The 18071-nt window shown below is 36.5% G+C and overlaps 1 long non-coding RNA gene across 1 annotated transcript; it reads right to left on the bottom strand.

Moving 5' to 3' along the window:
• Positions 1 to 1041: 1041 nt before the first annotated feature.
• On the bottom strand, positions 1042 to 10734 carry LOC127873945 (uncharacterized). Its single transcript, XR_008046450.1, has 3 exons — positions 10584 to 10734; positions 5535 to 5606; positions 1042 to 4859 (listed from the first exon to the last, which is right to left on the bottom strand). It is a non-coding gene; the product is annotated as an uncharacterized LOC127873945 (long non-coding RNA).
• Between the last annotated feature and the right edge of the window lie 7337 nt (positions 10735 to 18071).

Raw genomic sequence — 18071 nt, 5'->3', positions numbered from 1 at the left:
CCTGGGCCTAGAACCAGTACTTGGTGTCTTTGGGGGAAATCTAAAGAACGCTCCCACGGTGGGGATCGAACCCGTGACCTCCCGGTCGCAAGGCGACACCATATCCATTACACCACGGCGACCTTTATGCTTGCACTTTCATGGGTTATTCTTGACCGCAAGGTCAAAAGAAATACATACATACATACATACATCAAATTATTTTTAATCAAATACATACCTCATAGACTGTATGATTAATGGATGATTGAATATAAGTACTTTTATAGATGCATCATTAATAAGTCACTAACACTGTACAAAAAATTACCATCAAACTATTTTTCACACAATTCGTAAACATTTCAGAACCCTAGGATTTGTTTTAGCCAAATAAAAGACTAATTCCAAAATAAAATAGATTATGGAAAACCGAACTTATACCATGGTACAAGACTAACACATCAAAAATCCTCTACAGAGCTAATAGTGTATAAACCAATAGTTTTTTAATGCAACCATTCTTGGTTGATGAAATGGGTAATGGTTACTAAAGGCATGCCAATCTTAACAATTGGCCCCGTATTCAATCACAACATACACATATGTAAATAAACACATATCTCAAGCTCTGTCATCAATATAATCATCTTCATGGCCTATTGTGGTGGTAATTTGTCTAAACAGAATAATTTTACTGTTGAAGGCTGTTTACGACTAGTCATCTTCTTTTTTACAGATTCTTAACAACTGCATAATGAAATGAAGTTCACAGTGGCATAATGGATAAGGTGTCAGCCTAGCAATCGGGAGGTCACGGGTTCGATTCCCACTCTGGGAGAGTTCTCTAGATCTTACCCAAAGACACCAAGTGATGGTTATTGGCCCAGGAAACGGACTCACAGAGCGTTTCTAAAAGCCTGAGGCACTCGATGCAATCGAGCTAAAATACATAGGTTTAAACTAAATGAAGGCTATTTATAAAGGGATCCTGACCCAATACTGTTCATACAATACATGCATGTATATTATAAACTGTCATTTTTTACACAACAATACCTCTCTCATTTTCAATTTTATTTTTTAGAAAGACATACTTCTTCAGCTTGAATATGTAACACAATTACTATCAACAGCATACATACCAAGATCAATACTGCTTTACAAGGTAAAAAACAACAGGGCTATGTACATCTTTATGTTCTAAACACAAGCCAAAACTAATGTCCATTTAAAAACTCAAACACACATTTCCATATTAAGTAACTGTGTCTCTCTTTCTAAAATGTAGTATTAACAAACAAAAATTATAATGGCGAAACATTTTAAGCTTTTGTTTCTCCTAAATGAAGCTGAAGTCATTATTTCTTAATTTATTCTCAAGAATATAATGTTGATAATGTCATCATTGTGGTGTGCACACACACACACAATTCAATTTGAGTTAAAAGGAGTAATTAAACTTGATAGGTTGGTTGAAAGTCAGTTCATCTAAATAGAGCACAGAACCAACAAGCTGATCAAACCGTGATTGTGTGTGCAAATCCCATCACAAACATATGAATATGTTAAACATTCAAATATTAAAAAAAACATCACGACAATATCAAAAGCATTCCATTGACAACTTTAAGGCTCTAAGAACTTTGGTGTAGTACAAGCCAACACTAATATTTTTCATATTAAGAAAATAAGTCATATCTGACTTTCCAACTGTTGTTATTACTTCTTTAATACAGAGTATAATAGTGTATAAAGTGAAAGTGAGTAACTCGCAGGCTGTTCTGGTTTTATGCTGTTTGCACATAGCCATTTTAACTTCGCTTATAACTGGGAAAGAGTTAAAGCCCGCAGCGTAGCCCAAGCTATTCTGGATTTACGCTGGATGCAAATAGCATAAGACCCATTTTTGCATGAAACGGGTATTATAATTTTCAATTATGCTTTCTAAGCTAATGTGCTAATATCGTAGGTTTCCACGTATAGCGCGCAGTGTTTAACCTCCAAAATTCAAATTAAAACGCTGGTGCGCGCTATACATTGATACAACGCTATCCTGGCTGCTAAATTGGTAAAAAATATGTTGTGTAATCGTAAATAATCAAAATGGCCGCCATGTTTTTTTCCAGAAAACTGCCACCCTATAATCGTACAGACTGAGGGGCCATTGTTGAAACAACAAAAAGTCGCTACTGGTAGATATGAACGTGGTAGAAGAAGTTTTGGTCAAAAAATAATTTGTTTGAATAAACTTGCAGACATTTCTTTGTTTGTGTTTTTACACTTCTTTATTGATGAATTCCGATGGGGATTGTTGTCGACATTCCGGAGAGCAGGCAAGGGTATGTGCGAACAAGGTCTTTTTTGCGGGTAACGGTAGGTGTGAAAGCGGGTCGTTTTGCTCTTTGTAATTGGCAGATGTTATTGAGTAAAATGTGCCACGAATTGTTAAGATGCTAATTGACATTTTAGACACTAATTGACACTTGAGAACGTGAAGATATGCAATTGCATTTTGTGTGTCTAAATATTGAACGTTCATCAGAGGTGTATCTCAACAACTGTATCCCTGTCTCCCATGCGACATTCAAATTTACAGGTAATGCCCATGCTTTCCCCGAGGAAAAATGACACGATGTACACTTATTCTTATTTTCTCACGTTTTTCACGAAATGCATGTGGACTGTTAATCTTTGGCTAGAAAATTACAAAATTGTCAAAAAAGTATTTTGCTATGCAACCCTTGCTCCGAATCATAATGACGCTTCCTATTTTGAATGCTTAATTAAGCATTCCAATGCCCCAGATTATTGGATTGTGCAATAGTAAAATGGCGGCCATTTTCAGTCCGATCTGGTGGTTTTATTGTCTTTAAATATTTTGTCTCCATTTTTGCATTTAAAAAACAGCCTGCGCGCTATACACGGGAGCGCGCTATACGTGGAAACCTACGGTAAACAGAAATAACAATGAAATTCCTTTGCCTACACATTTGAAAGATAAATACATCAAAATGTAAAATTGAAAGTACACTTTCCAATATCAACTATGCGAACCCCATGACCATTTAATCTAATTACAATTGAATTCAATGATGCATGCATACAAATATATATTAATGATAATAATAACAATGTAACTCCAATATAACGCGCTTCGTTATAACGCTGAATCCAATATAACGCTGAGGGTGCTTGGATCCCATTTTTTCTCCAACCTTCCATTTGATTTCTGATTCAAATCCGTATGATGCAACTTCATGTATTTTCAGACAATTCAAAGATGGCGGCAATCACATGTTGATTGCTTTATTCAACCATCCGTTGAACCGATTATAATCGCCTCGAGGTTAAACAACACCGACAGCTTATTGGTGTTAATCTGTTGTCACAATGTGTAATGTCAATAAAGGTGTGAAAAACTCGCGTGTCATTGTTTATTACATGTATTCCTCATCAGAGCGGTTCAGTGCGATAATTTCCATAAGTTTATTGCAAGCGGGATAGTTATACAATTAAAGTAATTCAAAACGATTTAAACATTCTTACTTTGATATGGTTGCAGTTTGACTATATTAAATGAGCGGCTGTGAAATATACTGCCTACTGTATAAAAAAACTTTTTCTGTCATTTCATTATCATTCTAGTATTATGTCATTTAATCTTTCAGTTCGTGTATAAGAAATCAAATAATGCAGACGATTTATTTACATGCGAACGCAGTGTACCGGTAATTATTAACAGAGTTTCACTTTCATTTTCGCGCGGTATCAGAAAGTATGACGCAATAAAACAATTTTTTGTACATGAGTCGTATTGCATTCAATCAAAATTTAATGTCGCTCGACCAATGAAAGCTCTGCCCCATAATGCACAGTACTCTTAACACTTCTGAAAATGGCATATATGTGTACGGTTGTGTTTACGAATTTCTTAAACATATATCGTCATTAATGTTCAAGATTATTATTTTTTAAGTGATGTTGCAATTTTATTGGATTATTGGATAAATGTGCACATAAGAAAAGCGGTATGTATACTGTTATCGATACGATTCGGTTTATATGCATGTATTTGCGTCAACACAGCATGGCAATATACATGACCTATATTATAGGCTATTCTATACCTGTTTTTTTATAGCGCCCTGCAGTAAATGAGCTCAAAACCTATAACGTGGATCCCTTATAACGCTGTTTCGCAGCTTGGACCCCATTGACCGCGCTATATTGGAGTAACAGTTATCTTTAAAACAATAGCACCAGCTGCCCCAGTGTTCAAACAAAAAAGAATCATTAAAATCAATTATATAAATGTAAAATAAAATATCACAATACCAACTAATTGGCTTATATTATTTTTGTTTGTGAGTTTGTTTTTTCAAATATGGTTGCTTTTTTTCTTACACAGCCATATCCGATGAAATTCATGTGAACTTGCATGTTATCAGAGTAACAATCTCATCTGTTTTGTTAATGGGTTACCAGTTTTGTCAATTTATCTGTTATAGCGCATAAGACAACTCAACAACTTGAAATAAATTCACTCTCTTAAATTAATTAAATACTTTAATAAATGTTAAACAGTTTCTACACAATCAACACTCATAACACTGGTTTTCCCAAGGTTTCTGCTTCTTTTTCTTTAAGTCTTTCTAATCTTGCCAGTCTTTTTTTATCTTTTTCTTCTTGCTTTCTCATGTCCTTTTCTTTCTGCATTTTTTCCCCCTGGTAAATGCCGATACCTAAGATGGACACTACCATGGTACCTTGGATGAAGACACGACTAGTGAGAAGAAAGCTGTTGGTATCGTGAAATCCTTTTCGCCGTTTGAACTGAATGAACCGTAATAACGCTGCTGCCCCTCCAATGTATGGTACTGCAAGAAAAACAACGTAAAAGTAAATTAACATACAATTTTCAGTGATCTGTATCCTAACAGTTATTTATGTGTGTTGCGTAAAACAGTATCTGTCCGAATGCCAAATATGATTTATTTATGAATTATGAACATTTTCAAAATAAATTAATGTAAAATGACCTGCTTTAGTCATGCCAAGATAAAAGTTAAACAAGGAACAAAATTGTCACAAAAACAGGTTTTCAAAAAAAAAGTATGATAAAGGGGGACAACTCAAACGTAACTGATTGTTTATAATTAACCCCCTTTGTTTCAAAATAAATATATTTTTAGTCCTGGCGACCTTGACCTTGGAGATATTGACATAATTCTTGTGAATTCTAATGATGGTGAACAAATGTGCCATATGATTTAAAATCTCAAAATGAATGACATAGTTATGGCCCAGACAAGCTCATTTATACACATTTTTAACCTTTGAACTCAAAGTGTGACCTTGACCTTGGAGATATCCACGTAATTCTTTCCGCAACACACCGTCTAATGATGGTGAACAAATGTGCCAAATGATTTTAAAATCTTAAAATGAACGACAAAGTTATGGCCCGGATAAGCATGTTCCGCCCGCCTACCCGCCAGCCAGCCGACATTCACCAATCTAATAACCAGTTTTTTCCTTCGGTCGATTCTTACCATATTTCAGCATATCAAAGCGACCCTTTTCGCTGGCAATAGGGATGTGTGGCCGAGACATCTTTGTTCAGTCTGAAACAAAATTATCCTTTATCATTTTCTTTCAATTAGCAAAATATGTTTCAAATCAACAATGAAACACAAACATTGGCCATTTTTCTTCAGTACAACATTAATTTTGGCATGTGTTACTATATAAAGATGTGATGAAAAAATGTCCAATTGGGGCGTTTTTTTCCACTGAACACGCGTAAATCGCCTGACGTGATGATCGTGTTTTTATACAACACAAAATATGCCCACACTTTCCATGCGATGTTCTACATGTCTGCATAATGTTCAGGCCCTTTTTATTGAGAGAAAGGATAAAGCACTGTTTATTTGAAGCTAGAGTTTGTTAATGTTGGGTAAGCATTTAAATATTCTAAAGTGTTTCGGATTACAAATCTATTAATGCTCATTTCAGAATCAAACAAAACATTTACAGTTGAGTGTAATTTATTCTACAATTTGTTAAAGCACATCACGTGTCGAATAAATGTTTTGACCATATTATGCATGAAATGCACAATATGATCCACAAAGATTTTACCATGTTGCCATCATCAGTCTTTTAAGTAAGTGCAGGCTTGAAGAAAATGCCGGTTCGCCGGTCCTGACCAACAATTTCCATTTGGTCGGCAGGTTTAACAAGAATGTGGGTCCTGGCGACCGACAAAATGTGATATGAATGCAAACAAATAATGTTTTTTTCAAAGTTGAAAATTCTAAGAGCAAACCCCTTACTACATCATAAAAATGGAATCGCTCATTGTTTTGATGTTTGCAATAAGTTTGTTACGTACAATTAGCAAATCCAACTGGTTACACAACACCTACTTCAAACTCAGTCGCAAATTCGTCAACTGCGTTCTAAAAAAAAAGATCTTGATAGCTTTTACATATTTTTCGAGTAATTAAAAAAAATAATAATATGAATTTCTTCATGAAGCATGGCTTTAAAAAGGTTGTTTATTAAATATAAACAATGTTCTAGTGATATCTTTATAACATGTACTCGTCATAGGTCTCCAAAAATGTTATCGTTTTACATTGTACAAGTTAGTGTCCGTTAACCGCAATTGTATATTCGATACTTCTTCTTACTTTAGTTTACGTTGTTATAATCTCTTACTTCGAAAAGGAGATTGATAAACTGTGTGACACTGAAGAAGATATGGAAATTGAAGAATATTGTCCAGACTATCAAGACGAATTGATTAACACCGAAAAACTGTTATCTTATAAGGATAAAGTGCTGGCAGTGGCTTATTGAGCTAAAATAAAGGGTTAATGTTAATGTCAATAGTTGTGTTGTTGTTTTTTTCGGTCCAGCTAAATTTCCTCCGGACCAGCACATTTTCTGAAATGCCTGTCTGTATGACCGGCAGATCTTTTCCATTTTCGCCAAGCCTGTAAGTGGCCGAGATTTCATCGTGGAGGTGAACACCATAGGGACCGATGAGTGTGTTAAATTACAAAGCCAACAAACTGCCATAAAATCACACACTTATGAAAATTAAGTCACTGGTTGTCTGCATGATCTTACTGCAGGTACAGGTATGACTGAGTAAGAGTGTTGTCGCTCATTCAAAGCGTGTGCTATAATCGGCCAATATGGATTTTCCGTTACAATGATGATCAGTCTTTAGGCAATTGACAGAGGATCATAAATCAGCTCTAACAATTTAAGGGAGAAGTCGAAATCACTTTGATCTTAAGAATGCCTAGTTGAAGTCAATGAAAAAACACACTGATCAGAAAATTTCGGATGTCACCCTTTATGTACCAGTCCCCTTATGTACCACCCCTTTATGTACCACTATCTGACCCTTTATGTACCATATATATAATATATAGAGATAAATAGTATATGGTTTAATATGAAGGTGTGGTAATAATGAAATGTATTTTGTAACATATTATTTATGAATTTAGACTAATATATTGCCATATATTATATTTTATGCCAGCTTGTGTGTCAGTGACTGTCTTAGTATAATTTATTAGCCCCAGTAGTAATAAATGATTCATATTCTTACCTGAAATTAAAGAATATTATAAAAATCCATTTGTCACTATCTTATCCTGACTAAGTCTAACTAAACTGTAAAAAATAAAATTATTTCCTTTTTTAATCATGTTTAGAGAATGACCTTAATTTTCAAACTGTGAAAAATCAAAAAAATTCCTGCTTTAATCATGTTTACAAAAAATATAACTGGTGGTGTCATCAAAGGATGTCTATTTGTGGTATAAATAAAGTTATTAGGTACCTATGTAATTATAAAATTATCACGTTCATTTTCAATTAAAAAATCAAAGAGAGGATAAAAAGAAAGTTTTCACAGGTTTCAAGTAATTAAGGTAAGTGTTGTTGCTCAATTGTTAAAGTGTGTATATATGCTGGTGATATTCAATATGTTAAACCATACCAACATTATGGCAGACATTATTTATTCTTGTATTGATTGTGGTACCAATGTCATTGATGATGATGAAGCTATTTCGTGTGATATTTGTGAGAGATGGCAGCACAGGAGATGCAACACTGGTAAGTTAAGTTCAATTAGTATATAATCCTGTATGAAATAAAAGCATTTTTTAGCCCAAAAAAAGGGAAAAAACATACTTTTTATTAATTATTACAATGTCATTATAACAATTTTTTTCATTTTGTCACAGTGCTTACTGATTATTCTATGATTATAAGAGTAATTTAATTTAATAGTTGAACATTAAATGTATTCATTTTTATTTTCCTTTTCAGGTATTACCCTCAGACAGTATCGCCGGATGGTGAGGCAGGAGCTTGAACTTCCCTGATCTTGCGACCAGTGTCGGGAACATCCTGCTGCCGGAATTGACCATACGGCTGCAGATGAACCCGCTGCCGACGAACCAGCAGAAACCGCTGCCGACGAACCAGCAGACCATGCAGTACAAGAAGCTCCATGACAAGCTCTACGAAATCTGGGACAGATGAGAACGAGGATGAGTACACCACCTCGAGGCTGCTGAGGGAGTCGAGCCACCTGGTTGGATCAGGACCCATTCCGGCCAACATTGAAGACCACGGCGAGGATGAGGATGAAGAGTAAAGATGAAGAGAAAAGAAGTGTGACATGTACTATGTATATTGGAGTTGGAAAATGTTCTTTACTTCCCATGTGCTATGATGTATGTTTGTAAAATATAATAAAATGTTCTTTGCTTCCCATGTGCTATGATGTATGTTTGTATTTGTACTGTTGTTTAAAGAAAAAATAAAATAAACCCCCTTATTTTATGAACTTTTCATTTGTTATTTTTTGTACTACAATGTATGCTTGTATTTGTACTGTTTACCAATAAATGAAAAAAAACTAATGATTTGAATGATTAATGCTCTTTGCTTTTCATGTGCTATTTTTATGTATATTTTCATTTGTACTGTTTGCCAATAATCAAATAAAAGTATTCCATTATCAATTTTGTGGATGATAAATGTGTTTGGCTTTTCATGTGCTACTTTTATGTATTAACAGAATACAATAACAATTTATGATTTGATTTAGAAAAAGTATTATGCGATTATGTGTTGGACTATGTTATTGTTATGTAAAATTAAATAAAAGAATAAAAGTATAAATGTTGTTGTTAATTGGTCTAATTATTTGAGGAATGTGTCACTTCTGAAGAAGGACCCATTTGGTTTGGGATGTTTACTCAACAAACATGACATTTCACACCTGGCATAGGTGAGGAATGTAGAGCTGTTGACCACCAGACAGTGTCATTTGTCTTCATTAGAGATACTGTAACCATTGCATAAGGTTCATTTCATTTTAGTTTTATCATTTTATTTTTGCTATTGGAAATAAAACAATTTATGAATGTGAACAAAATTTCAATTCTATTTTTAAATTTTAACATGATATTTTAAGAATCAAATTTTTGGTTCTTTACAATTGAAACAAAATTAGAAATATTAGAAATAACTACTTCTGTGAACAATTTCCAATTATAATTCTATTTTTTAATTTGCTACAGTTTAGATTCAAATTTAGATTGAAATTTTTGTTTCTTAACATTACATTATGAATTGCAATAACAAAATAGATGTAACACATAATTAAGCAATATTTTACTAAGTAAGAACTGAGTTACTAAGTTACTCAGTTTTATTTATCTTTTTTTTGGTTCTTAACATTAAATTATGCATTGCAATAACAAAATAGATACAACATTTAATTATGCAATATATTACTTAGTAAGAACTGAGTTACTAAGTTACTCAGCTTTATTTAACATCTTTCATTTTTTTTTAAACTTTTCTGATAGCAAGAAATAAATGATTCAGTACAATGAATTGCAATGTTATAGTAGACAATATTTGTTTAACTCAAATTTAACTCAATCAACACTTGTATTTGCACAGGTAATTAATGCCCATTCATACTACTATGAATGAATGGACAACACCTACACAATATATAGGTGGTACATAAAGTCTCAAAGTGGTACATAAAGGGACTGGTACATAAAGGGACTGGTACATAAAGGGTAACACCCGAAAATTTCAAGCTCCCCAAGGACTCTGATTTCAACTTTCAAGCGTCCCGGAGAAACTGTAAAATGGCCTGTGAAAGCACTGAATAACCAGCATTTTGTATCTAGTTAAATCTTTGTTATCTTACAGTCTACTGCATCTGGCGTTGAAATTTTGGCTATTGCTATAAAGAACACTGATTTTATTGGTTAACTTTATAATACGAAATATTTAGCGAAATATTTGTAGATTTTTAGTTACCTTAAGAGTGTTGTCGATACAAAATGCATAAATTGGTACCTATTGATATTGTTCAAAAGACTGATTAGAAATTTCTACGATGTCAATTTAATCAGACAGTTGACAGTTGTTGTTGTTTGCATGTTAAATTGTTATGATATTAATTGAATACTTACAGTATTATGAGTATAGCTGAGATACTTTTCTCGTCGGATAAATGGGCGTACAAAAACACTTACCGTATATTCTCTATTTACACCCAGTTTTCTATCATGGAACACGGATATGCCTACGTGATAATTCTCATGTCACCTCAAAGTATGCATATAACTATATTACGAAACATTAACGGGTTCTTGATTTAAATAAAGGTTACAATACACTAAATGATCGCTTCATGAAGGGCTGTACTCTCTAAAAAAATATCATAGTTGACAGGAAGGCATGTTTTACACGTTTTACCATTATTCGGGTGTTATCTTGCGGAGATAATGGTAGGGAATGAATAGGTGTTCACTACTGAATCCCTGAAATATGATACACGTGAAGACTATAGTAAACCATTTCACTAGAAAAGGTTACATTCCACTAAGAAACGGCCGAAAAAAAAAGTTGCAAAAACAGTCGATTTTGATTTGTGTCAAGTTCTTTCTTGCATTGTACATGACATATCCTTTTTATTGCATAAATCGATTCCGCTTAGAATGGCCTTTAAGAAAAGGTATGGTTATGGGGGTCTCTATGTGCAAAATGTTGCATTTATTTTCGCTCAAAGTTGTCGCTTTTACATTGAATTATATAGGGAAACTATTTAGTGTACTATGACCTAAAATAAGTATCGGTTAGAGAGGCAACATTGCACTAATAAAGTGTTAACTTACTACCTTTTCATCATTGAACATTTTTCATCGGCGGATACCCACGTTCGACCCATTCCGCTACTCTCTATTTATCGATGCTGGAGAGTAACGGAATGAATTATCTGTTGTTGTTCAGAGTTTATTTTCAGTTCCATGCGCGCCCCTTCACGGAGTCATTTTAGCTGGACCTGCCCCTGTGATCTTGCAGGGGAGAAAGATTAATTTTGCGCCAAAGTAGGTCAAATTTACCCCGGCTACCCGCGTATTCGCCAAAGATATAATTTAGATCCAAAATAGACCAGTGCACGGTGGCCAATGAGACCTTAATGTGCACTGGCAGATAGACAATCTCAAGACAAATTAATGTCTGAACGCAGCTCCGCCAAGGGACTGCAGCACACAGCTCTGCCTTTCTGGCCACTCTCGTTGTCACCAGCCGTCGTCTTAATCCTCGAGACAGTTTCCCCAGTGCGTTGAGCGTACTGAGAACCGCTGTCCCGGGGTCCCTCAATAAGGTCACCCCCTCGATGTTCATGGGACATGCTTCAAGCCCCCGCGACAAGCAGCCCCAGGTCCGCCCCGTATGTCCTCTACACGGGTGCCTCGCTGTCCCACTGTTCCCGTCCCTCTACAGACGGGACCTCTGGCAGGTCCGGTTCAGCGAGCCCTCGACGATAAACAGCGGGTGACACGTCCGCTGCATCTTGGAGAAGACAGCAATCCCTGCAGTGTGGAAGACGTCCGGCTCGAGGGTGAGGGTAATCTGCTGGATTAACAGAGCCACCCGCAGAAGTTCCCCTCTATAAGGAAATATGTACAGGTGAGAAAATCTTCTGCGGGCGACTCTCGCCTCGGTCGCGACGCGTACGATCCAGCTGCTGACAGAGGAATGAATTATCTTTTTTTTTGTTTCAGAGTTTATTTACAGGTCCTACTGGCCTCTTCACGAGGTTATTGTAGTCCGGCCTGCCCCTGTGACCTTTCAGGATAAAAAGATTAATTTAGAGCCAAAGTAGGTCAAATTTACCCCGGCTTCCCGGGTATTCGCCAAAGAAATAATTTAGATCCAAATAGACCAGTGCACGGTGGCCAATGAGACCTTAATGTGCACCGGTAGACTAAAGACAATCTCAAAGACAAAATTCTGTCTGGACGCAGCTCCCAAGGGTCTGCAGCTCGCCGCTCTGCCTTTATGGCCACGCTCGAAGTCACCGGCCGTCGTCTTCATCCCCGAGACGGTTTCCCCAGCACGTTTAGCGTACTGAGTACCGCCGTCCCGAGGTCTCTCTATAGGGCCACCCCCTCGATGTTCTTGGGGCTGCTCCGAGGCCCCCCCCCCGGGAGGAGCAGCCGATGGACCGCCCCGTATGTCTCCCACACTGGTGGTCTCGCTGTCCCACTGTTTCGTCCCCCTACAGACGGGACCTCTGGTAGAGCCGGGCCAGTGACCTCTCGACGATAAACAGCGGGTGACAAGTCCGCTGCATCTTGGAGAAGACAGCAATCCCAGCAGTGTGGAAGAAGTCCGGCTCGAGGGTGACGAACTCAGCTGGATTAGCAGAGCCACCCGCAGAAGTTCCCCTCTATATGTACAGGTGAGAAAATCTTCTGCGGGCGACTCTCGCCTCGGTCGCGACGCGCACGCTCCAGCTGCTGACCGAGGAATGAATGATCTATCTATCTTCTATCTTTAAATACTCCCCTAGCGAGTATTACTGGCAGGTGCACGTGTCAGTACCAGATAAAAGTGGTTTAAAAGCATTGAAAGGGAGACTTCAAAGCATGAAAGTGAGGTGAAGAAAAAGTGTGATAAAGTTAACCAAGAGGAAACATATTTATAGGTTAAAAGTTTTTAAAAACACTGTTTTGTGCATTCAGGGACGATTGAGGAGTAGAGTAGGGTAAGGCAGCGCTTAGGTCTGACTGCTGTACAACTGAGGCAGGAATGCTGTTCCAATTAAAGCACTACGGTGTAAGGAAAAAAGGAATATTTAAAGTAGTTGGCTGATGTGTGGACTTGTCTAAATGAGAGTGGGTGCATATGACAAGTCATCATCGTGGGCCTCTCAAGATATGACGGCGGCCAGATGGCTACCAGGCCGTACACAATCTTATAAAACATGGTCAGTCGGTAGATGTCACGTCGGTCGATTAAATTCTGTCAGCCAAGCTCAGTCTGCATACTGGTGACACTGCTGTAGGATGAGTAGTTGTTTTTCACCCAGCGGAATGCTCTGCGCTGTACTTTTTCTACCTTGTCGATATTATATTTGGAATGTGGGCTCCAGACAGAGGATGCGTATTCTAGCTGGGATCTAACTAAAGGCTACTTCTCTGATGTTTTCATTTTTAGTTTGAATATTCCTGCGGATGAAACCAAGAGATTTATTAGCATTTGTTGTAATGTTGGTAATATGTTTGTTCCAGGAAAGATCGTCTGAAATAGAAACACCTAAATATTTAGCACTGTCTACGACTTCAAGGATTTGTCCATGTAGCCTGTAATTGAAGGTGAATTTGTGCTTTTTCTTAGAAATAATAAGGACAACACATTTACAAGGGTCGAACTACATGTCCCACAGGTTTTCCTAACGTACTAATTTGTCTAAATCATTTTGAAGGGAGGCGCAGTCTTGCAAGCTGTTAATAGCCTAGTATACAGCGGTGTCATCTGCAAACAAACGAACTTGAGAGGAGATAGAGTTAGGAAGGTCATTTATGTATAAAAGAAAGAGTAAGGGGCCAAGTACTGAACCTTGTGGCACGCGCGATGTTAAAGGGACTTCTGATGAACATTCTCCTTCCAGTACAACTGTTTGAGATCTACCTATGAGAAAAGACTTGATCCAGGACACTGTAGATTTTGTTAACTCCATGTTACTGTAATTTAAAAAGTAGTTTAAGGTGGCTGACTTTATCGAAAGCTTTGCTGAAGTCTAGAAGTATGAGATCTGTTTAATGACCATTTACGAGATTGCGAGCCAGTTCGTCAACAAGTTGGATAAGGCAAGTTTCGCAGGATCGACGTTCCCTGAAACCATGTTGAAGGTCATACAAAATGTTATTTTTGTTAAAATGAGCTGTGATGTTGGAAGCTACAATATGATCTAAAACTTTGCAAAGAATACAGGTTAGTGAGATGGGACTACAGTTGACTGGATCTTCTTTATTTCCTTTTTTTGAACAGAGGTACGAGATTTGCAGTGGTCCAAATATTCGGTAAGATACCTGTGTCAAGAGATTTCTGAAAGAGAAGAGATAGTATAGGTGAGATTTGATGTCGAAGATTGTGAAGGACTAGTGGCCTGATGTTGTCTGGACCTGCAGCTTTGTGGGGTTTCAGGTTGGAAAGGAGCTTCAGAACGCCATTGACCAAGAATGTAATTTCTGGCATGATCGGGTATCTGCTACTTGAAGAATTATGAACATCAGAATTATCCAGGGCTGAAAAGCAAGATTGAGATAGAGTTAGAGGGGACATGGGGCTAAAAACTGATTGACATTGTTGGTCCAGGATATTGGCTTTGTCTTTATTTGAGGATTTTGTAGTACCTGATACTTTATCATATAATGTTGAAATACCGCATGCATCTTGCATTAGTCGTGGGTATCCGACGATGAACATTTTGTTGTATTTATTGAAACGCAATCGTCAAATAAAAATGTTGAAACTTAAAAGGAAACGTAAACACACACACACACACGCACGCACACGCACGCACGCACGCACGCACGCACCCCCCCCCCACACACACAAACATATGGGTGAAACCACAATCCATCTACGGGCAATTGCCATTCCGCTTGGCGATCCGATCCCCGGGGGGCGTAACTTCCTATATTTGGGATGTGTCAAAAATATGGGGGGTGTTTTTTGACTAAAATTATAGGTATGGGTATGGTTTTGAGCATCTAAGTATATATATGGGTATTGAAATCAAAATTTGCTTGTATATAAATGCATATAGATTTGACAGTATCACAAAGTTAAAAATATGCTAAATATTATATCGATTTTGTAAATAAAGCTATGCTATTTTGAAAAATAAAACAATCATTTTTTTGTATTGAAATGATTCCACTTTCTTAAGGGTATCGTATACAAATGGGTCTGCTTTTTCAAAAATATTGGAGCTAAATGGGTCAATTGTATCAGTGTTCCGGTATAAAAATGGGTCACATTTTGGAAGTCTAAGTGGGACACCCCTACCCTAAAAATTGGGAAGTTATCCCCCTACCCGGGATCCGATCATCAAGTTCTGGGAGTCAATGAAATCAGCAGGAGAGGCTCGAGTGTTGACGGTAAGCGATGGATAAGCAGAGCCGCATGCAAATTTTCCCCTATCCGACCCTCCTCAGACGATGTAGGAAAGCCACTATCCAGCTACGGTTAATTACCATTCCGCTTGCCGATTCTTTCGTGAAGTCTTCAAGAAAATCTTCTGCTTGTGACTCTCGTCCCGGTCGCGACGTGCACACTACAGCTGCTGACCGAGGAATAAAATGGTACCCGGGTACTCTTAAGTAAACTTTTAAGTACCACAGGTACGCAAAATACCGGTATACTAAAACGTACCAAGCCAATTTAGTACCCAACAAAAAATGTCGTAAAACGCGCTACGGAATACGAACAAAATTCTCTTTAAATCAAAACTGCCTCATTATTCTTTGAGTACGAGTTTCGATAATATAGAGGCATTTTACAAAATATTGACATCAATCTGAACATATTAAAAGATTTGAAAAAAGCCGACAACGTCCAAGTTAGCGTTATATTCCCGGGTACATTTTAGTATATTTTCCGTTCCTGTGGTACATTTAAGTAAACTCTAGAGTACCCGGGGTACATTTCAGTAGTTCCCGAGCTGACAATGACCAATTGAGCTATACTATACTAATGGCTATGTTCTTTGTTTTTAAAAGCGATTTGTTTCAATCACTCAAACCAGCTAGAGGTCCTGCAGTCAGACGTAATCTCCTATTGAGCAAGTACGGCGAGTCGAAAACAACAGACATTCTTTAAAAAAAAACTTCAATGTCCCAATCGTCTAAGAAATGCGTTGCCTTGAACACGTAATATCGATCAAAACTCCAATTATAGTTCTTATGAGAGACTTGCCCTTTTTGACGTCATCTTTCAATGTCTATTTATAGAGAGGCTTAATGTCATTTAGACAAGATTTTCTGACATCAAAAAATCGATATTTTAAATATAAAGAAATGATTTTCTGATATCAAAATAATTTTATTTCTTTATCTAAACATTTTTGTATCAATAATACTATTTTTTTTTATTTCAGAAAACAGTTTCTTCATATAAAAATCGAATTATTAATATAAAAAAACATCACCGAGTTCCTGATATCAATTAAGGATTTTTTTTATAAAAACGTTCTTGATATACTAGTAATATAAATGCACACACCTTTTTGGTTCGAGTTGCGCGGAAACGACCTTCAGAAGGAATGACTCCTTTAAAAATACAAGCCCTTTAAGGGATCTATTCTCGGTTTGGTAAATTGACAAAATTGAAAAAAGTTGTTTCCGATTCGCAAAGTTTCGGTTTAGTAATGATATTTGTGAGAAAACTGTATTACTGAATATTTGCCATGGACTAATATAGCCATTATCTGCATCTTTTGACGATTTAAAAACCTAAAAATTATAAAGCGTTGCAACGCAAAACGATTGAATAATTTGGAGAGTTCTGTTGTTGTCGTTTAAATTTGTGAAACTACGAAGATTGCTTATATAACGTATAAAATACGCATGTTATGTATTCTTGGCATGATTGCTCAGTTGGCTAATGCGTTTTTACTTCAGGATTGCGGGGGTCACTGGTTAGAGCCCTACTGCGGGCTACTTTTTTTTCTTTTTTTTTTAAATTCCATTTTTGTTTTTTTTACTGGAGCTTTTAAAATTTAATGTTTACATTTATCAATATAAAGCATTAATGACAAACTTCAAAACATGCCAACATCTGTGAAAAGGCCCCTTTAAAGAAAACTGCATATAGAGTTTTATTAAATCCGGATCGTGAGAAAAAGGTCATATTGTTAATAAAACGGCGAACAAAAAACGAAACGGAATGACAGACAATACAATAATTATATGTCTCCCTTCAAAGGCAATACAATTACCTTATGTCTCCCTTTGAAGGAATAAACATATCTACAGGTTCTAATAAAACACCATAGAAAAATGCCAGAGCGGTTATAACAAAACCGTTCAAATAAGAGTTTTATAATATTTAAAATGCAGTCGAAACCCAATTCATACATATATCAAGCACTTGCAGTATGATAAAGCCCACTACATCAGTTGAGTGTGTTAAGACTATAGATAGAGACGATTGTGTTTATCGAAATTGAAGCTTTTAATTCCAATTGTCTATAAGTATGAAAGTATTTTTGCTTCTGCGCTATCAGAACTGTGTTGAAAAAAATCACTATTAGAAGTGTATATTACATCAAACACATATAAAGTCATTATTAACTTAGGGAATGTGTGGACCCTACAAATCGGATTGGAATTAAACGCACGCGTAAATAAAAGACGAAATTTTAAGAAAGTTGGTTTGAATGCGTATATACAACGCATGAATAGAAAAAATAAGTATTATGATTAATTGGCCAAATATAGAAGTTTTAATAATGATGTGTAATCAAAACTTTCACGTTTTGGAAAATGGGAGGTTGTCTGGATCTGTACTTTGCAGGGCCTTGAATGGCATATGTCGCAAATGGACGTAGAAAGTTTAGTCCACCTGTGGATTATTGAGAGCAGTCCTGAAACCGTTGACGGTGGTAGCGTATACAACACAAGTTTCAGTTCAATACAGTTCTAGACAAAAATGAGATTTTGAAT

Source organism: Dreissena polymorpha, chromosome 1 (genome assembly GCF_020536995.1).
Source record: "Dreissena polymorpha isolate Duluth1 chromosome 1, UMN_Dpol_1.0, whole genome shotgun sequence".
Taxonomy (NCBI): domain Eukaryota; kingdom Metazoa; phylum Mollusca; class Bivalvia; order Myida; family Dreissenidae; genus Dreissena; species Dreissena polymorpha.
This window is presented reverse-complemented; position numbering and strand designations above follow the sequence as displayed.